At 51.8% G+C, this 24,432-nt stretch overlaps 1 protein-coding gene across 1 annotated transcript in view; it reads right to left on the bottom strand.

The window, feature by feature from the left end:
- Positions 1 to 24,432, bottom strand: part of GNG7 (G protein subunit gamma 7) — a 49,335-nt gene that overhangs the window by 15,386 nt on the left and 9,517 nt on the right. Inside the window, exons 2-3 of the mRNA XM_066205468.1 lie at positions 15,677 to 15,744; positions 8,080 to 8,175 (exon numbers count right to left, since the gene is read on the bottom strand). The gene's annotated coding sequence lies outside the window, so the exon portion shown is untranslated. The remainder of the gene's footprint in view (positions 1 to 8,079; positions 8,176 to 15,676; positions 15,745 to 24,432) is intronic.

Below are 24,432 nucleotides of genomic sequence, written 5' to 3'. Positions count from 1 at the left end.
CCAGTAACCCCACACCAGTTACCCCAGTAACCAACACCAGTTTCCCCATCAACCCCAGAGGGATTCATGACCCGGCCTCTGCTCCAGCCTCACTCAGGAACCTGTGGAGCAGAATTCCAGGTTTTTCTCTGGAATCCTGGGAATTCTCCCCCTCCCTCCCGCTCTCTGCAGGGCCAGGAACCCCAGGAATCCTCAAAAACCCCCGGAAAACTTTGGGAATTGTCCCTCCCTGCCGTGATTTCCCGCACGGATCCGGTTTCATTCCCGTGCCCGCACCACGGGAACGACCTTTGGAAAACAACAACAGCAGCCATGGAAATTTAAAAAAAAAAAAAAAACCAAAGCAAAAAGATCCCTAAAAAACAACCTGAAGGCAAAAATACTGACTGTAAAAACGAACCCCCTGCTGTGGAAAACACGGAGATAAGGAATTCTCTCCCGGGTTGATGCTGAGCAAACAACACAAGTGCTGATCCATGGAAAAACCTCCCGGGAATGGGAGCTGGGAGCGTTTCCAGCCCCTTTTCCCGAGGCAGCTCCAAAGGAAACATGGATCCCGAGGGGATTTTGGCCTCTGGGAGGCTCCTGGAGCCGCGTTCTCCAAAGCAGAATTCCCGGCCCCTGCCTCCTGCTGGGTGTGTTTGCCACCCAGTCAAGTTGAAACCGGTTCGAAATAAAATTTCTGTGCTGAATTCTCTGTCCGAGCAGCTCCCAAGAACCCCTCGGAGGTTTTGAAGTTCCGTTTTTTAGCAGGATTTTTATCCCATTTCGACTCCCAGAGCTGCGACCATCGACTGGCACTGGCTCTGCTCTGTCCAAACGACAAAAATCCACTTCTCCAGGTCCGTGGGGGAGATTTTCAGTGGGAAATGCTCACGAGGAATTTTCCCCTGTGCTTTAAATCCCGTTTCTTCACCAGGAAAAGCCCCCTGGAAGCTCTTGCCTGGCTCACACCTGCTTGTCTTCCCCACCCCAGGCGGGTTTGGAAAGGTTTTTCCAAAGGGATGAGTTCCCAAAGCTGGGAGGGAGGTCACTGCCAGCAGTTTTTGGGATGGAGCAAAGGAAGCCCCAGGAATTCATTCGTCCCTTTTTCCTTCCTTCCCGCTCCAGGGAGCTCAGGCCTGGCTGGAATCTCCTTCTCCCCGATTTCCCCGGAGCAGCCCCACAATTAACAGCCCTTTGCTAATGAAGCCTCGGAGAATCTTCTCCCCAAGGCAGGAATTCTCCTGGAGCAGGTGGGGAAGGGAAACCCCAAAACCTGAATTCCACAATGCTGGGATGAACACCCAGCTCTGGGTTGGAATGGGAACACGGAGCTGCTGTGGGATCATCATCCCCTACAAACTGCTGGCATCGGGGCCCAGCTCATTCCCGTTCTGGAATGACACAGAGCTGATGTTGGGATTCTCATTCCCGAAAAAAGGCCCTGCTGCCTTTGGGGCCTGGCTCATTCCTGGCTCATTCCCATTCTGGAGCTGCTCCAGGATCCTCATTCCCTACAAACTGCTGGCATCAAAGCCTGGCTCAGTCCCACTCCGGAATGACACAGAGCTGCTGTGGGATCATCATTCCCTAAAAACGGGCCCTGCTGCCATCAGGGCTCAGTTCATTCCCGTTTTGGGAATGGGGACATGGAGCTGCTCCGGGATCCTCACTCCCCACAAACTGCTGGCATCGGGGCCTGGCTCATTCCCGTTCTGGAGCTGCCCAGGATTCTCATTCCCTACAAATGGACCTGCTGGCATCGCGACTCAGCTCATTCCCGTTCTGGAGCTGCCCAGGATTCTCATTCCCTACAAAGGGACCTGCTGGCATCGGGGCCTGGCTCATTCCCGTTCTGGAGCTGCCCAGGATTCTCATTCCCTACAAAGGGACCTGCTGGCATCGGGGCTCAGCTCATTCCCGTTCTGGAGCTGCCCCAGGATTCTCATTCCCTACAAAGGGACCTGCTGGCATCGGGGCCCAGCTCATTCCCGGCTCATTCCCGTTCTGGAGCTGCCCCAGGATTCTCATTCCCTACAAACGGACCTGCTGCCTTTGGGGCCCAGCTCATTCCCGGCTCATTCCCGTTCTGGAGCTGCCCCGGGATCCTCATTCCCTACAACCTGCAGCCACCAGGGCCCGGCTCAGTGCCTGTCCCGTGTGTGACCTTTGGGCCACCATCACATGAGCGACCCCCCCCTCCTCCTTTCCCCCCCCGCCCGTCCCGCAGTCCCGTGACTTTCCCTCCCGGGCTTTGTTTGGATTCCATTCACTCCTGCCGCGGCCGCCCAGGGTGACAGCGGTGACAGCGCCACCCCAAACCACCGCCAGCCCCGTGGCCAGGCGGGATGAGCCGCAGGGGTCACAGCCCGCGGACTCCCCCGCCTTGGGTTCCCCACCAAAGCCCGGCGGCGTTTTCCCGCAAAACCTCGGCTTTTCGGGGAAAGGAGCCGATGAGCGCGGTGTCATGTGAGGCTCCGCAGCCCCCGGAGGAAGGCGAAATTCTCTTTTCTCTCTCGGTCACGCTGCGCTGGCGCCGCTCCAGGGCTGAGCTCAGGGCTGGGGCCGCCGCCAGCGGGGCCGGCCGGGCTAAAAAAGGGAATTTTACCGCTCCGGGAAAGGGCCGGGACACGTGAGGGACAACCACGGGCTGGGCGCGGGTTAAATTTGGAATATTATCTGCTGTGGGTTGGGGGGAAGAGGCGGAATTCCCGAAGGAGGGAGATCACTACGGCCCTGCAGGAGCTGGCAGGGAGGTGGAGGGGCTGTCTGCAGGCTGCCGGGATAAAGGGAATGGGAAATGGGGAGGTCTGGGTGGGATTTGGGACGGAATTCCTGCCTGGGATGGAATTCCCGGAGCAGCTGTGGCTGTCCCTGCATCCCTGGGAGTGCCCAAGGTTGGAGAGGAGAAGCTCCAGGGAAACCTCAGAGCCTAAAGGGGCTCCAGGAGAGCTGGGGAGGGATTTGGGATCAGGGATGGAATTCCAGGACACGGGGAATGGATTCAAACTGGGAAAAGGAGAATTTGGGTGGGATTTGGGAAGGAATTCCTCTGGGGTGGAATTCCCGGAGGAGCTGTGCCCTTTGCTGGGCTTTGGGGAGGGCAGGGGAGTCACCGGGCTCTGAGCCCACGGGCTCATCCCGCCTGGGACGGGGCCTGGCGGGTTTGGGGTGATTTGGGGTGGCTTTGTCATCGCTGTCACCCTCTGGAACGGAATCAAAACAAATCCGGGGAGGGAAAGTCACAGGAGGAGGAAAAGCAGCAGCGGGGCCCCGGATCCCTGGGAACATCCAGGGATGGAGAAATCTGGGAGAGCAACAAATGTCCCCTGCTCGTGATCCTAAAGCTCCTCCCTGCCCTGGGAATTCCACAAATCCACACTTTCCCCATTCCAAACCCTCCCTGCACCCCAAATCCCTGCCTGGTTCAGGTGAATCCCACAAAAAATTTGGGCCCAGATCACCTCCAGGAGATTTCCTGGAGCAGAAGCTCCCGCAGCCTCAACCCCGGCCCTCCCCTTGTGACAGGAAAAAGGAGAAATCAGCTCGTTCTCCACCTTTGAATTGGGAATAAAACCCCAATTTGGGCAGTTTTAGTTAAAACCAGGATCACTTTGGGAAGCAGCAGGAGCTGAGGGCAGAATTCCAGCTCTGGGCATTCCCTGGGATTCCATTCATGGAATCTGGGGCGCAGAAATCCCATTCCAAAGGTTCCAAAGGTCCCAGCAGCTGCCCGGGGCTGGCGGTTGCTGGTCAATAAATCCTTGTCTCCACCCCAGACACGGCCCGGGGCAATCCAAGTCCACTTTCTCCCGGAGTTCTGCAGAACTGGGAAAGGCACCAGGAACAGGATGCAGGGAGTGATCCTGGATCCGGCTGTGGGAACGGCACGGAGCCCTGGGGTGGTTTGGGCTGGGTCAGGAGTTCTGGAACGGTTTGGGTAGAAATCCTGGATCACACAGATCCTGGGACCACACAATTCCTGGATCACGCAAATCTTGGGAACACACAAATCCTGGGATAATACAAATCCTGGGATCACACAAATCCTGGGAACTCACAAATCCTGGGATCCCAAAGGTGGAACCACACAATTCCTGGGATCCTACAGGTGAGATCACACAATTCCTGGGATCCCAAACCCCCCGGGATTCCCACCCGGAACCACACAAATCCTGGGATCCCGAAGCTGGGGTCACACAAATCCTGGGACCACACAAATCCCGGGATCCCAGCCCTGGAACTGGGGCTGGGAACTCTGGCTGGAGCTGTTCCCAGCCCGTGATGCTTTTCCCAGATGTGGATAAGAAACATTCCCAGGCCTTTTCCCAGGGGCTGGAATTTCCCCCCGTGGGAAAACCGAGCTCAAATTCCCCCCCAAAAAACCTGGGAAAACAACGAGGTGACAACTCCCTGAGGATGGAAAATCAACACCCAGGAGGGAAGGATCAGGAATTCCAACCTATTCCCTGTGTTCGGAGACTGAGAATAAAGCAGTTTTTCCCTTTAAATACATAAAAATTGAGGGTTTGAAAAATTTAAAAATCATGGAAAACCTCCCCTCCACGGCTGCTCCGGGACACAAAATTCCACAATCCCAAAAATCCCAGGGATTTCTGAGCTAATTTTGGTTTTTAACAGAATCCAGGACAACCTCAAAATTCCCTGTGCCAAAGCAGGCCACGATTCCCAGCAGGAATCCCCAAAATGGGAATATCCGCAGGAACCCCAGGCCAGGCTGCTCTGGGAAGAAAATCCCGGAATGGGATGAAAATGGGGTGAAAAGGAGCTCAAAGCTCATCCACTTCCACTTCCCGAGCTCCATCCCAAAATCCAGAATTCCCTGGATCTCTGAGCTGCCTGCTGAAGAATTCAGAAAGAGCAAAGAATTCCCATGGGATTTATTTCTGGGATGGATCTCCCTGCCCTCACATTCCCGAGGATTTTTTGGGGGGGTGTTATCCCATTCCAGGCGCTCCACAATTCCCAGCAGAAATCCCAGAAATGGGAATATCCGCAGGAACCCCAGGCCAGGCTGGAGATCTGCTCTGGGAATCCCGACCTTTCCCTTTAATCCCCCGAGGATTAACTGTGCCCCTGAAGAAAACAACGCTCAGGAAAAACGGGAGGGATGATGCAATTAAAAAATTAAAATAAAATAAAATAAAATAAAATAAAATAAAATAAAATAAAATAAAATAAAATAAATCCCTGATTTTTGTTTTTGCCTTTTTTTAGGCAAGGAGCTGCAGAGCAGAGCTGGCACCGACAGGCTGAGAGGCACCAGGGATAAATCAGAGCAAACTCCTCGTCCTGAGGCAGCAGCAGCACGAGCAGGGAGTTCTCTGAGCCTGTTCTTTCGGAAAGAGAATTCCCAGAAAATCACGTGGATTCAGGAGTTTTCCAGTGTTTCCCTGAGCGGGGCTGAGGGCAAATTCCCAAATCCTAGAGCTGCTGCTCAGTCCCGAGATCTCGGTGTGCGACAGCTCCGGGCTGGGGAGAGATTTTGGGGAGAGACTTCAGGAAGACATTTCAGGGAGAGATTTTGGGGATGGATTTTAGGGAGAGATTTTGGGGAGACGTTTTAGGGACAGGTTTTAGGGAGAGATTTTGGGGACAGGTTTTAGAGAGAGATTTTAGGGAGAGATTTTGGGGACAAGTTTTAGGGAGAAGTTTTAGAAAGATTTTAGGGACAGACTTGATGGATGGATTTTCGGGCCAGATTTTTTGGGATGGATTTTAGGGACAGACTTTAGGGACAGGTTTTATGGAGAGATTTTGGGGAGAGATTCTGGGGGCAGGTTTAAGGGACAAGTTTTAGGGACAGGTTTTGGGGAGAAGTTTTGGGGAGAGATTTTAGGGAGAAATTTTGGGGACAGACAAAGGAAGACATTTCAGGGAGAGATCGATATCAGCCCAAAATCAGCTTCTGCACCCCCAAAACCTCCAAAACTTCCCCAAAACATCCCCAAAAATCACCCCAAAACCTTTTATCCGCCCAATTTCCTCTCCTCCCCGCACATCTGGGCAGCTGTCGAGGCCCAAAACTCGGCCCGTGCTGAGCAGGGGGAATAACAATAACAATAACAATAACAATAATAATAATAATAACAATAATAATATTACAAACGAAGGGCACCTCCAGCTGGAAGGAGCCCAAAACTCCCGGCTGGAATTCGGAGCTGGAACAGCGACAGCGCCTTATTTAGACAACGGAGATAATTCAGGAATGTCGGGGAGGGAATTTGCATAATTGGGTGTCTGCGCTTAGCTAAGAGGGCAGGAATCCCGTCAGTCTGTCCGTCTGTCTGTCTGTCTGTCTGTCCGTGTGTCTGTCCGGCCAGGAACGACACCGGGAGCAGCGCGGGCTGCTGCCCTCTGCTGATGGCACCCGGGGGGGCTTGGCGGGAATTTGGAATTTTTGGGATTGGGGTCGTGATGTCCCAAGAGTTTGGCGGGAATTGGGAAATTTTTGAGGGTGTTTTTTTTTTTTTTGGCGTTAGGATTGTGGTGCAGAGCTCGGTTTGGGGTGAGGAGTGGGGGGAAATCCATCTGCATCCTCATCTCCATCCTCATCCTCATCCTTATCCCCATCCTCATCCACCAGGAGAGCTTTAATTAAGGAATCTCCATAGAACTAATAATATTAAACCTATATATATTATATAAATATATGATATGTATCATATCATATCATATCATATCGTATCATATATATAGTAAATACAATATATATATTTTTATATATCATGAAAGTTATACATATATAGTTATAAAATTGTGTTTTACAATATTATATATTATACTTACATTTTACGCTTTTTATTAATGACTTTTATAAAATTATATTTTATAATTACTATTACAAAAATAATATATATTGAAATCAAAGCCCGACAGCCGCGGCCCCAGCGCGCCCTCTGCCGCCCGCAGCGCGGAACTGCAGCCAAGGAAACCCAGCGGGATTTTGGGGGGTTTTAATCCCAAAAAATGGGATTTTAAGGGATTTTTCACCCGAAATGCACCAGATCAGCCATTTCCACTTCCCCAAGCCTGGCTGGGACACACGGGGGGCTCTGGAGTCACCTGGATCTCAGCTCTTCACGAGCAGCAACCCTTCATCATCATCATCCTCCTCCTCATCCTCCCGACTCCTGTCCCAGAGCCCTGTGGGGAGCTCCAGCCCTCCCACACCCCCGGCGGGCTCGGCCTCCTGCCCCCCAATTCCCGAGGTCATTCCCGGCCCTCGGCTGCTCCACACATCCCCGGGCTCCGGCAGAACCCGGCGGCGCAGGAAACAACCCCAAAGAACCTCAAACAACCCCAAAGAGCCTCAAACAACCCCAAAGAGTCCCAAACAACCCCAAAGAACCTCAAACAACCCCAAAGAACATCAAACAACCCCAAAGAGCCCCAAACAACCCCAAAGAGCCCCAAACAACCCCGAAGAGCCTCAAACAACCCCAAAGAGTCCCAAACAACCCCAAAGAGCCTCAAACAACCCCAAAGAGCCTCAAACAACCCCAAAGAGCCCCAAACAACCCCAAAGAACCTCAAAAAACCCCAAAGAACCTCAAACAACCCCAAAGAGTCCCAAACAACCCCAAAGAGCCTCAAACAACCCCAAAGAGCCTCAAACAACCCCAAAGAGCCCCAAACAACCCCAAAGAGCCTCAAACAACATCAAAAACCCCCAAAGAACCCCAAATAATCTCAAAGAACCCCAAAGGACCCCGTCACGGAGCTTCCCATGGAGCAGCAGCTCCCACAGAGCTCCAGGTCCCCTCTGGAACTCAGAGATCTCCCTCCCTAATTAACGAGGTAATTGCTGGCACATAACGAGCGATTAATAACCTCTGAATCCAAATCCAAACCCATCCCAAACTCACTCCAAACTCATTCCAAACCCATCCCAAACTTATTCTAAACCAATTCCAGACTCATCCCAAACTCATTCCAAACCAATTCCAGACTCATTCCAAATCCATCCCAAACTCATCCCAAACCCCTCATCCAGCCCGTTTTCCAGATGAAATGAGCCAATTAACAGGAAATTAATCGATAATGAGACAAATCAATCACCAGGTGTTCGCTCACCTTCCTACTGCAGAGCAGTCTCGGCTTCCCCAGTCCCTGATCCCGGTGGATTCCTGGATTTTCCCGGATTTCCTTGGATTTCCCTGGACTTTCCTCCTGCCAAGGAAAACGAGGAATTCAGACCCATCACCCCGGGCAGACGGTGCTGGGTCACCACTGGAGTTAAAATTCGGGATATCGACTCCGTGGTGTCAATAATGAGGCTTTGATTGATTTCCGATTGATCCATAATCAGAATAATCCTTTGGTTTTATCAACCCCTGGAAACATCCGGGTCTAAATTGGGGGGTTTTTTTTGGTTTTTTGTGGAAGGGAATGAAGAGAAGGGGAGGGGTTTGTATCATTTAGGGGGGGAAGTGAGGAGAGGGAGAGGTGTTTGCTCCATTTTGGGGGCAAATGTGAAGAGTAGAAGATTTCTGACCCATTTTTGGGGGAGAAATGTGAAGAACACGAGAGTGTTTGCCCCTTTTTGGGTAGAAAATACGAAGATCAGGAGGGTGTTTGCCCCTTTTAGGGAGAAATCAGACAGGGAGCGCGGCTTGCTCCATTTTTTTGGGGTGGATACGAAGAAGAGAAAGAGTTTCCCCCATTTTAGAGGAGAATGTGAAGATGTTTGCCTCCTTTTTTTTTGGAAATGTGAAGAATAGGAGCTGTTTCCTCCATTTTAGGGAGGGAACAAGGAGAGGGAGAGATGTTGACACAATTTGGGGGAGGGGAGAATATGAAAAAGAGAAGGAATTTCCCCCAATTCGGAGATGAATATAAAGGAGCTTGTATCATTTTTCTGGGGTGAATATGCAGAAGACGAGGAGTTTCCCCCATTTCAGAGGAGAATACGAAGAACAGGAGCTGTCTGCCCCATTTTTGAGGGGGAATATGAAGAAGAGGAGGAATTTCCTCCATTTTTTGCAGGGAATATGAAGAAGAGGAGAAGTTTCCCCCATTTCAGAGGAGAATACGAAGAACAGGAGCCGTTTGCCCCATTTTGGGGAGGCAATGAGGAGAGGGAGAGATGTTTACACCAGTTTTGGAGAGGAATATGAAGAAGAGGAGTTTGTATCACTTTTCCCAGGGGCACATGAAGAAGAGGAGGAGTTTCCCCCATTTCAGAGGAGAATATGAAGAGTTGGTATCATTTTTCTGGGGGAGAATATGAAAAAGAGGAGGAATTTCCCCCATTTTTGGGGGGAATAGGAAGAGGAGGAATTTCCCCCATTTTTTGGGGGGGAATAGGAAGAAGAGGAGGAATTTCCCCTATTTTAGAGGAGAATATGAAGAAGAGGAGGATTTTTCCCCGTTTCAGAGGAGAATATGAAGAACAGGAGCTGTTTGCCCCATTTTTTGGGGGGGGAATATGAAGAAGAGCAGGAATTTCCCCCGTTTCAGAGGAGAACACGAAGAAGACGAGCTCACCCCACATTTCCTGGGGAGGGGAGGAACACTCAGCAGCAGCAGCAGTATTTCCATCCCGGCAGGTCGGATTTCCAAGAAAACCTCAACGCCGGGCTGCAGGAACGAGCTGCCCTTGGCCGAATTCCCAAAAAACCCCCGAGAACGAGAACCCCCCGTGCCTCACGTCCCTTCCCAGGAACGCATTGCTCAACCCGGCTGAAGTCAGAGCCCGGAGCCGGCGAGGGAACAATTCCAAGAACCCATCGGAGCCGAAATGTGACCTCGCTTGTTTTCCCGGCTCGCTGCCTGAACGCAAACAACCTTTTTTTTTTTTTTGTTTTGTTCTGTTTTGTTTTGGTTTTTCTAAACGAGTCAAACCCACGTCAGTGATTCTGGGCTGGGGTTCAGGTCAGGCTTCCTTTCTCCTCCTCCTCCTCCTCCTCCTCCCTGCAGCGGGTTCAGCGGCCAAAAAAAGCAGTTTAAAGTTGTTTTGGTTTGTTGTTTTGAACAGGGATTTTTACAGATTTCACATTCCAGGGCCGGCTCTCCGTGGAAAGGAGGTGAGGGCAGAGAAAAAAAAACCAAAAAAAACCAAACCAATCCACATCTGAATTTTAGCTTGGAATTTTTGGGGCAGGTCAGGAGAGCAAAAAAGGAATTTGGGGATAAAGGCACCAGGTTTGGGACTGGCCTTGGAATAATTTGGGCTGGAAGCTTTAATCTCACTCAGTTCCACCCTTCCCACCGTCCCAGGCCGCTCCGAGTCTCTGGAATTGGGCACTTCCAGCCATTCCTGCTGCTCCAGGGAGCTTTTCCATGAGTCCCTGGATTCTCCAGGGAGACTTCGGCAGGATTAGGGATGGGAGGGATGGAATCAGCTGGATCGTGAGGATCGCTCCTCATTCCTGCTGGGGCAGTCCTGATTCCCTTCAGGATCCCGTAATTTACCCCAAAGGACGGAAATTCCAGGGAATTCATCACCAGGATGCAGCTGATAAACAAGGAGGAGGCAGCAGTGTGGGGCTGACAGAACTGCAGCAGCACCTGGGAGGCTCCACGGGCAGGAAAACCGCCGGGAATTTTGGGGAAAGAGCCAAACTTTGGCTGCACTCCTGACTACAGAGGGATTTTCCAGCCAAACCATCCCATGGGGGTGTATCCTGCCTGTATCCCGGTTTTCCTGCCTGTATTCTGGTTTTCCTGCCGGTTTTCCCGGCTGTATCCCGGTTTCCCCGGCTGCATCCCCGTTTCCCCGCCTGTACCCTGTTTTCCCCGGCTGTATCCCGGTTTCCCCAGCTGCATCCCCGTTTCCCCGGCTGTATCCCGGTTTCCCCGGCTGCATCCCGGTTTCCCCGGCTGTATCCCGGCTTCCCCGGCTGCATCCCGGTTTCCCCGGCTGTATCCCCGTTTTCCCGCCTGTATCCCGGTTTTCCCGCCTGCATCCCGGTTTCCCCGGCTGTATCCCAGTTTCCCCACCTGTATCCCGGCTTCCCCGGCTGTATCCCGGTTTTCCCGCCTGTATCCCGGTTTCCCCGGCTGTATCCCCGTTTTCCCGCCTGTATCCCGGTTTCCCCAGCTGCATCCCCGTTTCCCCGGCTGTATCCCGGTTTGCCCGGCTGTATCCCGGTTTTCCTGCCTGTATCCCCGTTTTCCCCGCCTGTATCCCGGTTTCCCCGGCTGTATCCCGGTTTTCCCGCCTGTATCCTGGTTTCCCCGGCTGTACCCCCGTTTTCCCGCCTGTATCCCGGTTTCCCCAGCTGCATCCCCGTTTCCCCGGCTGTATCCCGGTTTGCCCGGCTGTATCCCGGTTTTCCTGCCTGTATCCCCGTTTTCCCCGCCTGTATCCCGGTTTCCCCGGCTGTATCCCGGTTTTCCCGCCTGTATCCCGGTTTCCCCGGCTGTACCCCCGTTTTCCCGCCTGTATCCCGGTTTCCCCAGCTGCATCCCCGTTTCCCCGGCTGTATCCCGGTTTTCCCGCCTGTATCCCGGTTTTCCTGCCTGTATCCCCGTTTTCCCGCCTGTATCCCGGTTTCCCCAGCTGCATCCCCGTTTCCCCGGCTGTATCCCGGTTTGCCCGGCTGTATCCCGGTTTTCCTGCCTGTATCCCCGTTTTCCCGCCTGTATCCCGGTTTCCCCGGCTGTATCCCGGTTTTCCCGCCTGTATCCCGGTTTCCCCGGCTGTACCCCCGTTTTCCCGCCTGTATCCCGGTTTCCCCGGCTGTATCCCGGTTTCCCCGGCTGTATCCCGGTTTTCCTGCCTGTATCCCAGTTTCCCCGGCTGTATCCCGGTTTTCCCGCCTGCATCCCGGTTTTCCCGGCCCTCCTTCCCTCCCTGAGCCAGCCAATCCCCGTCAGGGCTGCGCGGGAGGCCGCGGGCAGCAGGAAGGGAAATTCCTTCCCCCGGATTCCTCCCCCGGAGCCTCGGGGCGTCCCGCGGGGCCGGATCTCTTTTACGGAGTTTAAAATGAACCCCGCGGGCAGCAGGAGTTCATCCCCGACAGGAAAAGATTCCTCAGGAAATATTTGGGGCTTCCAGCTCTTTAATCTCTTTACACCCTCCCAGAGTTTCAGGGATGCTCAGGACAAGGAAACACCAGGACTCACTGCAGAGATATTTTTAAAAAGGATTTTTGGGTTTGTTTTTTGTTGTTTTTTTTGTTTCTGGGATGTCGATTTCCAGGAGTTGTTTGGAAAATGAGATTTTTAAAAACGTCCCGAGACTGAGGGAACAAAATGTGTGCTGCTCCTCCAGGGATGGCTTGGACTTTCCAGCTTCCTTTCACCCCAAATAAAATAAAATAAAAATAAAAATCACCTTTTCCTCCTTTCAGAGGGGAAAATAGCAACAAAAAAAATTTGTAAAATTATAAAATCTGTGTTTAAATCCTCCAGGATGAGGAAATGCCGGCAGCTGTTCCAAGCAGATTGAACCAGGGACAATCCCCTGCCCAACTCCTGGGGCGTAATTCCATCATTTAATGGAATTATTTCGGCCCAGAGGCTCTGCCAGCATCCAGAGGGGATCTTTTACATCACTGACAACATCCCCAACACGGCAGGAATTTTAAAATCTGCACCAACAGCATCCCAAAAACGGCAGGAAATTTACAATCCACCCCAATGACATCCCACAAACCAGCAGGAATTTCAAAATCCGCTCCAACAATGCCCCAAAAGCGGCAAGGATTTTAAAATCCACACCAACAGCATCCCAAAAACGGGCGGGAATTTTTAAATCTGCGCCAATGGCATTAAAAAAATGACAGGAATTTTAAAATCCACTCCAACAACATCCCAAGAATGGCAGCAATGTTCAGGGAGCAGCTGGAGGCTGCGGAGTTATCCCACTCCGACAATTCGGGGGATTTCTCCAGTAAAAATATTCAATATCAAGTCGTTTAAAAATCCCTTAAAACTACAAAAATAATCCTGATAAACCAGCCCTGCGTCCAAATGAATCCCAGGGAGGGAATGTTCCCATTCTTCCTTCCAGCTGGGAAAAGTTCCCCACAGGAAAAAGGGGGAAAAAAGGGGGAAAAAAAGGGGGAAAAAAGGGGGAAAAAAGGGGGGGAAAAGGAGGGAAAAAGGAGGGAAAGAGAGGGAAAAGGGGAAAAAGAGGGAAAAAGAGGAGGGAAAAGGAGGGGGAAAGGGGGGGGAAGGAGAAAAAAGGAGAAAAAAGGAGAAAAAAGGAGAAAAAAGGAGAAAAAAGGAGAAAAAAGGAGAAAAAAGGAGAAAAAAAGGAGAAAAAAGGAGAAAAAAGGAGAAAAAAGGAGAGGAAAAAAGGAGAGGAAAAAGGAGGAAAAAGGAGGAAAAAAGAGCAAAAAGTCCAGAGGGAGGATTTGGAAGCAAAGTTTGGATTTAAGTGTGGCTGTTTCACCTCGGAGCGACTTCTGGGGTTGTTTCAATGTGGTTCGAGTTACACAAGTGCCCTCCATCTCCCGGGATCAGCAACTCGATCCAGGCAATTAGCGAGAAAATTAATTGGCTTAATGACCCCTGGGAAATGGGATCCAGGTCGCGGTTCCTGAGCCAGCTCCGCTTCTGCAGGATTTAAATCCCCCCAAAAAAGGGGATTTGTGTCAGGAATGGGGGAGAAGGGAGAGAGTGAAAAGGTGCGAGAGTTTGATTGGCACCACAAAGGGATTTGAAAAACGGGGAAAAAATCAGGATCGGGGGATTATTGAGGATGGAAAAGAGCTCTGGGATCATCAAATCCGAGATCCCACCTTGTCCCCGGCTCAGGGGGAGCTGACAGGAGGGGACAGCCAGGGAAGGGACCCCCCCGAGCACCCAGGGCTGGAGAAATCCAGAAAAATCTGTGATCAAAGATTTGCTCTGAGCCGGAGCAGGAAGAAGAAAAACCTCCCTGAGTTTTTCCTCTTTTTTTCCCCTATTTTCTTCCTTGTCCTGTTTTCCCCTGGATTTATTGTTTTTTTAACGGATTTCTTTTCCCCCTTTCCACACTTCCATAAAAATCTCTGATCAAAGACTTGCTCAGAGCTGGAGCACCAACATTTCCCACAAAAAAAAATCACAACAACAACAACAACCTCCCTGAGCTTTCCTCTGGTTTTTTCCCCTGGTTTGGATCAAACCTGTCCTGTCTTCCCCTGGATTTTTTTCTGGATTTCTCCTGCCCTGAGTGCTCGGGGGGTCCTGACAGGAGGGGACAGGCAGGGGAAGGTCCCCCCTGAGCACCCAGGGATGGAGAAATCCAGAAAAATCTGTGACAAAAATTCGCTCTGAGCCGGAGCACCAACTTTTCCCACAAGAAATCACAACAACCTCAACCTCCCTGAGTTTTCCCTCTATTTTTCCTCCTGTTTTTCCTCCTGTTTTGGATTAAACCTGTCCTGTTGCCCCCTGGATTTTTTATTTTTGATGGATTTCTCCAGCCCTGAGTGCTCAGAGGGAGCAGAGCCTGGCTGTCCCCTCCTGTCAGATCCCCTCCGAGCACCCAGGGCTGGAGAAATCCAGAAAAATCTGTGACCAAAGATTTGCTCTGAGCCGGAGCAGGAACTTTTCCCACAAAAAATCACAACAAGTACAACCTCCCCAAGTTTTCTAATATCTTTTCCCCATTTTCCTGGCTCCCAGCAATGCCACACATCCTCCTGGAGGACACCCCGAGCGCACAAATTAACGAATTAGGGCAAAACGACGCAAGTGGGACGGGGGAAGGGACTTCATTATTTTTTGATTTTTCTTTTTTTAAAGCAAAGTGAGGCAAGAGGAATCGCTGCCAGGGATGCCGCTCACACGAGCAGCTGCTAATGAGCGTGTCAGTTAATTAGTCAGCTCGTTGGGATGAGGAGCTCACCCACCGCCAGGGACACAGTGCCCTCTCTTGGACACTCCAAATCGGGATTGAATACAAAAAAACCCGCTGGAATCTCCTAAAAAATTGATTTCTGCCCGAGAAATGACACTCGGACACTCCAAGCCGGGATTGAGCACAAAAAAACCCCGCTGGAATCTCCTAAAAAACTGATTTCTGCCCAGGAAATGACACTCGGACACTCCAAACCGGGATTGAGCACAAAAAAACCCCGCTGGAATCTCCTAAAAAACTGATTTCTGCCCAACAAACGGCTCTGGGCTGGCTGGTTATTCCTGGGAGGAACAAGGGAACAGCTCTGGAGCTGCAGCTGAGGCAGGTCAGTCACCCTGAATAACTTTTGGATATTCCTATCGAAACTTGAATTTTTTTTTTTTTTTTTAAATTAAGGGATTTTGAAGAGGGAGGATATTGAAAGAACGAAGGGGTGGTGGCGTCGCAGTGTCACGGAGGGGTTTGGGATGGGAGGGACCTGAGGGATCTGCAGGAAAAAATCCAGGGAAAAAGGACGGAGATCGGAACAACAACTCCAGTTCAGAGGCAGCTCGTGCACATCAGATTTCTGGGTGACACCATTTGGTCCCCACCTGGCACAGGTGACCCTGGACAGTGTGGCTGGAGCACCCTGGGGTGCTGCAAGGGACTGGGTGGGCTTTGGGGTCCTTTCCCCACAATTCCAGGTAGGAAATGCCCAGATTTGGGGCTGGATGGATTTAGGATCCTTCCCAGCTGAATTTTGAGTGAGAAATGTCCTGATTTGGGGCTGGATGGACTTGGGGATCCTTTCCACAAAAATTTGGGGTGGGAAATGCCCGGATTTGGGGCTCAGGAGGTGTTTGGGTGTCTGTGGGTGCTGCTGGCACTTACCTGGGCAGGTGTCCCCACCTCCTGTGGCACTCAGGGCACTCGCTGCAGGGGGAAAAGGACAAAAGCTCCTGAAAGCAAAGAAATGGGGAGAATGTTCAGCAATTGAAAGGACCCTGCAGGGAATTCCAGCTCCTCTCAACACTGGTTTGAGCCCACCAGCTGAAGCACCTCACACCTTTTCCCCCATTTCCTCCATTTCCCTATTTTTTCCCTGTTTTTTCCCCTTTTTTTCCCATTTTCCCCTGTTTTTTCCTGTTTTTCTCACCCGTTTTTTCCCTGTTTTCCCCCAGTTTTCTCTGTTTTTTCCCTGTTTTTTCCCTTTTTTCTCCGTTTTCCCCATTTTCCCCCCAATTTTTCCCTGTTTTTTTTTTTTTCCCCTGGTTTTCCTTGTTCCCACTCCAGAACGATTTAAATCCTCTCAGCCACAGCAGGGTGTGTCCTTTGGGGCGCTTGATTTACATTTCAATATGTTCAGGACCTGCCTTTAAGATTTGTTTTTTGGCCTGGGGTGAAATCCTGAAAGTCCTCGAGGGGAAGTTCAGCGAGGATGGGGCAGGTGGCACTCGAGGTGGAGCTCTCTGTGCTCACCCGTGGAGTTTGGGATAAAAAATCCCAATTGCCGTCAGCTCAGAGCTGCCTTTGAACACATCTGCTCCAAACTGGATTCTTTTGGTGGGGGGAAAGTGTTTCCTGAGGAGTCTGGCAGCTCCCGGGGCCTGCAACTCCACGTCTGGGTCTGGAGATGGCTCCATGGGAATGAGGGATGGATCCATCCGTCCATCATTTGTCATCCATCATCCGTCTGTCTGTCCATCCGTCCCTCCATCCATCCATCATCTATCATCCATCCATCCCTGTATTCAGCCATCATCCATCCGTCCATCATCCATAAATCATCCCTCCATCCATCCCTCCATCCTTCTGTCCATCCCTCCATCCTTCTGTCCATCCCCCCATCCATCCATCCTTCCATCCATCCATCCCTCCATCCATCCCTCCATCCTTCTGTCCATCCCTCCATCCATCCATCCATCCATCCATCCCTCCATCCATCCCTCCATCCTTCTGTCCATCCCTCCATCCATCCATCCATCCATCCCTCCATCCATCCCTCCATCCTTCTGTCCATCCCTCCATCCATCCATCCATCCATCCATCCATCCATCCATCCATCCATCCTTCCATCCATCCATCCATCCATCCATCCCTCCATTCATCCCTCCATCCTTCTGTCCATCCATCCATCCTTCCATCCATCCATCCATCCATCCATCCCTCCATCCATCCCTCCATCCTTCCATCCTTCCGTCCATCCATCCATCCCTCCATCCATCCATCCCTCCATCCTTCTGTCCATCCATTCCTCCATCCTTCCATCCCTCCATCCATCCATCCCTCCATCCTTCCATCCATCCATCCATCCATCCATACACCCCTCTATCCATCCCTCCATCCTTCTGTCCATCCATCCATCCATCCATCCCTCCATCCTCCCAAACCAGCCCCAGGCCCCCCAGGAGTGGAGAACCAATTCCCATCTCCATCAATCCTGAGGATCTGTCCTGGACTGAAGGGACCAGCCCCACCCCTGACATTCCCGAGGCAGGCAGAGAGCAGTTCCAACAAAAGAATCCGAGGAAAAACAACCCGAGCGAGTGATGGAAGTGACAGACAAGGAGAGTGACAAGGGTTTGGGGAAAGAAAGGGAAGAGGAAGGCAGAGCTGCAGCACCTCATCCTCTGTTCCTCCCCACAAGCAGCCAATTAAAAAGCCCACACACTAAATTAATTCCAGTTCCAGGGGAGCTGGAAACACGGAGCCACTATTTAGGTTGGGGAAAATTGCTGCGTTCTGTTCCTTTGTCAGGTGGCAGAGAGTGACATCTGCAACGGGGGGAAAAAATAAGAAAAAAAGGAAAAAAGCAGAGTTTGGGCCCCGGCAGAGCAGAAGCAAAGGAACCGGGGGAATTCTGGGAAGGGTTTGAGGGTCTGAGGAGCTCCAGCCCCAAGGACAGGGCACAGATCTGTGCCAGAATCCCAATGTTTTCCCCACATCCTGAAGTTTGCCCCACATCCCAATATTTTCCATACATCCCAATGTTGTCCCCACATCCAGACGTTGTCCCCACATCCCGATTTTTTCCCCACACCCCAATATTTTCCACACATCCCAATGTTTTCCTCACATCCCAATATTTTCCCCCCATCCCAGCCCCTCACGACCTTCACACCTCCTCAAGTTCCTTGTTTTGTTTCGAACAAGTGGCCAGGATGTGCTTAAGGAGCTTCGCTTCCCTAAAAAAAAACCAAACCCTTCCTTCCTTCAGGAACCTTCCCAACATTTCACTCCTCCCTGGGAAAACACCTCTGATAAAATCCAGCCCCAGGACGTCAGGCAGGATTTGTCACCGGCTCCAGGGTAAATATCCCAGCCTGGGTTTGGTTCCCACCCCGGGGATCTCATTCCTCAGCAATTCCAGCAGCAGAACCCCTCTGTTCCCAGCAGAGAAACCCCCAATTCACGCTGGAATTTCACGGGAATAAACCCCACGGGGAGCAGAGAATACAAATTATCATCCTTGGGCCTGGGATTTCTAAATCTGAGTGATCTCAGCCTGCTGGCAGCTGCTGACTTTTTTTTTTTTCTTTTCCCCCAAGGAAAAAAATTTCTCAAGGAAGTTTCTTCTCAAAACCATCTTGGCAAACAACTCTCCTTCCTCAAACCAATCTTTCTCCAGAAAGGTTTTTTGTTTTGCTGTTTCTCTGGTTTAACCCCATGGGATTAAAGAGGTGTCTTTCCTATTCACCAACCATGTGTATCATCAGAACACCATTTTTTTCCATGCTCACCCGCGGAATTTGGGATCAAAAATCCCAGTTTGAATCAACTTCGACCCGCCTTTGAACCCCTCTGTTCCAAAAGAGAGTAAAAATCGGAGTAAAAATTCCAGAAAGTAGGAAAAATTAGGACAATAGAGCCCTTTGTTCTCTGCTTTTCTATGCCTCCTGAAATATTTGGAGTCTTTCTTGTCCTACAACATTTTCCCAGATTTTTTTTGTTGTTCCAAGGGTGACAGGAGCAGCAGGGCAGGGCAGAGCCAGGCTGGGCTCCCCGAGGGAACTGCTCCCTGGGCAATCATTACCTGCAGAGCCAGCCCAGGTAAATCCGGGAGCAGCACCTGGGGCAGGTAGGGACGGCCCCGCCCCGGGAATCGGGTGTTGGCCTGGGGCTGCCGGGACAGCGGCCACGGGAACGGGAAAACTCTTGTCCTTCCGGTTGGGAATTGGGAAAACTCTCATTCCTTTCTTTGGGAATTGGGAGAACTCATCCCTCTGTTCCCTGTCCTGGGACGCATCTGGATGGGGATGACACGGTTCCAGGTGTGCTGGCACACATCTGGATGGGGATGACACGGTTCCAGGTGTGCTGGCACACATCTGGATGGGGATGACACGGTTCCAGGTGTGCTGGGACACACCTGGATGGGGACTGCAGGCTGTGGGCACAGCTGGGAACCAGCTGGGAATTGGGGAATTTCCAGGAGGAGCAGCCGAGGGCACTGGGGCTGTCCCGCTGGAGCCTGAGGGGACATTCCTGGAGATTCTGCAGGATCAGCAGCTCCCAGCTGGGAGCAGGGACAGGACCCAGGGAACAGCTGGAGCTGCTCCAGGGGAATTTGGGATGGAGCTCAGGGAAAGGTTCTCCCCAGGGAACGGTCCCGGAGCTCCAGGAGCAGTTGGACATCACCCCCAGGGCCAGGCTGGGATTTGGGGCTGCTGGATCTCCAGCTCAGGAGATTCCAAGACCCCACGAGCCCATTCCATGAGTGTCCCTGCAGCTCCTGAGCGGCCTCAGCTGCCCCAACAGCACAGAAATCCTCCAATCCTCTCGCCCTCGTGTCCAGAGGGGACAACGAGGCTGGCGCGGGGCTTGGAACACAAACCCCGTGAGGAACGGCTGAGGGGGCTGGGGTGGAGACTCAGAGGTGACCTTGTCGCTCCCCACAACTCCTGAAAGGTGCCTGTGCTCAGCTGGGGTCGGACTCCTTCTGCAGGCGGAAGGAGAGGACGCAGCCTCAGCCGCACCAAGGGAATACAGGCTGGCCATCGGGAAGTTTTGCACGGAAAGATGAAATAATTAAATGATGAAATACTGGAATGCCCGTGCGCACCCTTCCCTCCCAATCCAGGGACAAGCGCTGAGAGCAAAACCCCTCGGCTGCTCCCAGAGCCTCCCGCAGGAGCTCCAGCCTCGCCTGGGGCCTCCCTGGAGCTGCTGCAGCCACGGCCTGAGGAGGGGAGGGAGACAGCCCAGGGACACTGCTCAGAGCTGGAAACGTCGGGGGTTTATCCCAGAGTCCACGGATGAGCACGGTGAAAACCTCCTCTAACGCCACCTGCATCATCCTCACCGAACCTCTGCTCTGAGGACTTCCAGACTTTTTCTCCCGCTAAAAGAATCTTGTTTGGAATAGGTGGATTCCAGCCAAGTCTGAGCTAACAGAAATTGGGGTTTTTATCCCAGATCCTGCGGATGAGCACAGACAAAACCTCCTCTAATGTCACCTGCCTCATCCTCACTGAAAACTTTCCTCTGAGGACTTTTAGACTTCACTCCCACCCCCCCAAAAAAAATCTCGTTTGGAATAGAGGGATTCAAAGTCAGTCTAAGTTATTACAAACTGGGATTTTTGATCCTAAACTCCACAGATGAGCATGGAAAAACACAGACCCGGGCAGAAATCATCCAGGAAAAGGAGCTGGGATTAGAGGAGGGCACCACAAACCCCAGCGGGGGCTCAGGGGGGTTTAACGGCGCCTTTTCCTGCTGGGCTGAATTCCCAAAGTTTGGGATTCACTCCAAAAGCCCTCAGGGCTGCACTGGAGAGGAAAAATCCTCTTCAGGACCTTGGAATCTCAGGATGGTTTGGGGGGGGAAGGGAGCCCAAAGCTCATCCCAAGGGCAGGGACAGCTCCCACTGCCCCAGGTGGCTCCAGCCCGGCCTGGGACACTCCCAGGGATGTGGGAATTCCATCCCAGCCCCTCAGCGCCCTCACAGCCAGGAATTCCTTCCCAATATCCCACTCAATTCTCTTGTTCTCCATTTTAAATCCATTCCCCGTGTCCTGGAATTCCATCCCTTGTCCCAAACCCCTCTCCAGCTCTCCTGGAGCCCCTTTAACCACTGGAAGTGACTCCAAGCTCTCCCTGGATGTTCTCCTCTCTGACCTTTCCCTGGACACTCCCAGGGATCCAACTTTTCTGGGAATTCTCTCCCATTCCCTCAGCACTCTCACAGGCAGGAAATCCATCCCAAAATCCCACCCAGCCCAGTCCTCCTGGAGCTGGACAATCCACATCCCTCAGGATGGAGCAGCTCAGGAGCTGGGACTGAGGCTGGAACACCGAGAGTGGTTCCCACCCGTCGGGGCAGGAGAAATCCCAGAATTCTGGCAGGAATGGGATTCCAGCTCTCCTGGTGACACTCCTCACTCCCAGCTCCGCAGAGCTCAGCAGCAACCCCAAAAATCCTCTGAATGGCCCCAAAATCCTGCTCCTGACCACATCCCTGCAGGAGCCAGGAAAGCAAAGTGGGACTACTTCCAGCCCTGGATTAGAGCAGGATCTGTTGGGAATGCAGGGAATGGAGCAACTCCCGTTCCTGGAGAGGTGGCAGAGGTGACACGTGCATTTATGGGCTCTCACTTCCAGAGCCATCTTTATTTTTTGTTGTTTGCCAGCACATTTATCCTATAAATATTATAATATTTTATTAATATTATAGTTATGTTATGTTATGTTATGTTTCGGCAGTTTTATCCAGCTCTGCTCCTGGAATTCCTCCTCAGTCCCCCTCCCTCCAGGCCGATGGGAATGCACACAGCAATTAGGGACAAGGGATTAATTAATTAAACCCTGGAATTGCTCCTCCACTTCCTACCCCAAACCAGCAGCTCCACAAGAACCATTTAAATCAGGGAAACGGTGTTAAATCAGAATAACTGGGTTAAATCAGGGCAATGGTGTTTTCCTGGGAGGAAGGGGTGAGGACGCCAGCCCTCATCATCCTCCATTTCATTCCCACAAAACCTGGCAAAAAAACCCGGATTTTTTCCTCGGATAATGCCACCGAAACGGGCAGAAATACCAGATTTTACAGCTCCTGCAATTCACAACCCCCCCAGAGCAGGGGAGGAGAAAAACCGGGAGAACGTTCAGGGAAAAACGCAGATGTGGAACAAAAGCTTCTCCGATCTCTGTTGTGGCCGGGCCCAGCCCTCTCCCCACCCAGGGAATTGTGATTTATTTTCATCCCCAAAAGCCCATCCCTGGGCTTGGCTCAGCCCCAGCAGGAATCCAAAACCCGTAATTTCAGCAGTAAACCCCACCAAGGGAGGCTTTGTTTAGGAGTTCTGAGGATGAGATGAATAATTAAATCAGGAAAAAAAATTTTAAAAAAAGGTTTAAAAAAAAAAAAAAAAAAACAAACCAGGGATTGGGGAAGTTTGGGGAGGGAAAAGCAGCTGCAGCCAGAGGTTCTGCTGGGATTGCAGCGGGAGTGTTGGCCTGGGGGAATTGGTACCTGGCTGTGAATCCAGCTCCTGCCCAGCTTTGTTCAGCCTCCCAGAAAAACTTCCTGTCCCTTCACCGACCTTCCCCGAGAGCTTTTCCAGAAAAACTGACCTCCAAACCACCGAATCTGAACCAAATTTGAACTCTGGGACTCTCCTGAGTTTTCCTGAACCACTGGAAAAACATGGATTTGGGGGTTTTTTTTAATTTCTTTTTCCTGCCCCTTCACGGCTGCCCAAACCTCCCTCTGAGAATCCCTTTGGGAATCACAACCACCTTTTTTTCCCCCAAAAATTGACCTCCAAACCACCAAATTTTAACCAATCTTTAACTCTGGGACTCTCCCTGAATCACTGGAAAATGTGGATGTGCTTTGGGTTAAAAATTATTTCTTTTTTCCTGCCCCTCCACCAACCTTCTCCCTTCCCAGGCTGCCCAAACCTCCCTCTGAGAATCCCTTTTTTCCCCCCAAATTTACCTCCCAACCACCAAATTTTAAACTCTGGGACTCTCCCGAGTTCTCTTGAACCGCTGGAAAACGCGAATTTGATTTTTTTTTTCATATTTTTTTCCCCCCTCCCTGGCAGCAGAGGGATGCACACAATGCATCTCTCCCGTGGCGGTTGACAACCCCTCTGCTATTTCAGGAATTCTCATCCGCAGGTGGAATTGGATTTCTGTTCCCATGACTGACAACACAACTCCAACCCCGGCCCGTGGCAGCTGCTGCTATTTTCAGCCCTCTGCCTCTCTCTCTCTCTCCTGGATTATTCCAAAGGTGAGAACTATTTCCAGAGAACACCAGAACAGCCTTTTTCACACCTTAATGGGGAAAAAAAAAAAAAAAAAAGGAAAAGGTAAAAAAAAAAAAATCGTGGAATTTTGGAAGTTTTTTTGCCACAGGGAGAAGTCTCTGCAGCAAAGAGCGTTAATGAGCGGCCGGGAGCGTTAAAATGGAATTAGAGTCCCTGTTGGAATGGGGGGAATGGCTTTAAAGTGGGCTGCCAGGAAGATATTCCTCTGCAGCAGGGAGGGAAACGCTGATTCCCTCCATCCTGGCAATGCAGGAATGGGAATTATCTGTAGGAACGGCCAGAAATTCAAAAAAAAAAGCAAAATGGGATAGAGCTCTGAGCTGGTGTCATAAATATCCCTAAAAACGGTGACTGTGGAGGGTGGGATTTGGGGTTACACCACAAACGGTGCTGAGAAATCAGCGATTCTTCACCCAGAGAGAGAGAACGCTGCTCTGATCCTCGGGAGAGGAGCCGAGGGTGGGATAATGAGGCTGGGAATGTTAATTAGCAACCAGAGAGAGAGAGAGGGAGAGACAGGAGTGCTGGGATCAGGGAGAGGAGAGATGGATGGGGAGAGGAGGGATGGATCGGGGAGAGGAGGGATGGATCGGGGAGAGGAGAGATGGATCGGGGAGAGGAGAGACGGATCGGGGAGAGGAGAGATGGATCGGGGAGAGGAGAGATGGATCGGGGAGAGGAGGGATGGATCGGGGAGAGGAGAGATGGATCGGGGAGAGGAGAGATGGATCAGGGAGAGGAGAGATGGATCGGGGAGAGGAGGGATGGATCGGGGAGAGGAGAGACGGATCGGGGAGAGGAGGGATGGATCAGGGAGAGGAGAGAGGGATCGGGGAGAGGAGGGATGGATCAGGGAGAGGAGGGATGGATCGGGGAGAGGAGGGATGGATCAGGGAGAGGAGGGATGGATCGGGGAGAGGAGAGAGGGATCAGGGAGAGGAGGGATGGATCGGGGAGAGGAGGGATGGATCGGGGAGAGGAGAGAGGGATCAGGGAGAGGAGGGATGGATCGGGGAGAGGAGGGATGGATCGGGGAGAGGAGAGAGGGATCGGGGAGAGGAGAGAGGGATCAGGGAGAGGAGAGAGGGATCAGGGAGAGGAGAGATGGATCGGGGAGAGGAGGGATGGATCAGGGAGAGGAGAGATGGATCAGGGAGAGGCACCAGCTCCTCACACTCCGCACTGACCCGCTCCTGGCTCATCCCGACGTTCCCAGGATTTGGGAATCACTCCCAACCTGCCCACCCCTCTGCAATTCCCCAAAATTCCCTTCCCAGCTCAGCTGCTGAGCCCAACAATCAAATTCCGCTCCACTCTGCACAATTCCCAGCGACATTCCCGAGCTCTGTCCTCCCCCCCGTGCCCCGC

This window comes from Chamaea fasciata, unplaced genomic scaffold, assembly GCF_029207755.1.
Source record: "Chamaea fasciata isolate MVZ Bird 193981 ecotype frontalis unplaced genomic scaffold, bChaFas1.0.hap1 SCAF_28, whole genome shotgun sequence".
In the NCBI taxonomy this organism is placed as follows: Eukaryota; Metazoa; Chordata; class Aves; order Passeriformes; family Sylviidae; genus Chamaea; species Chamaea fasciata.
Note: the sequence above shows the minus strand (reverse complement) of the source record. Positions and strands in the feature narration are given on the sequence as shown.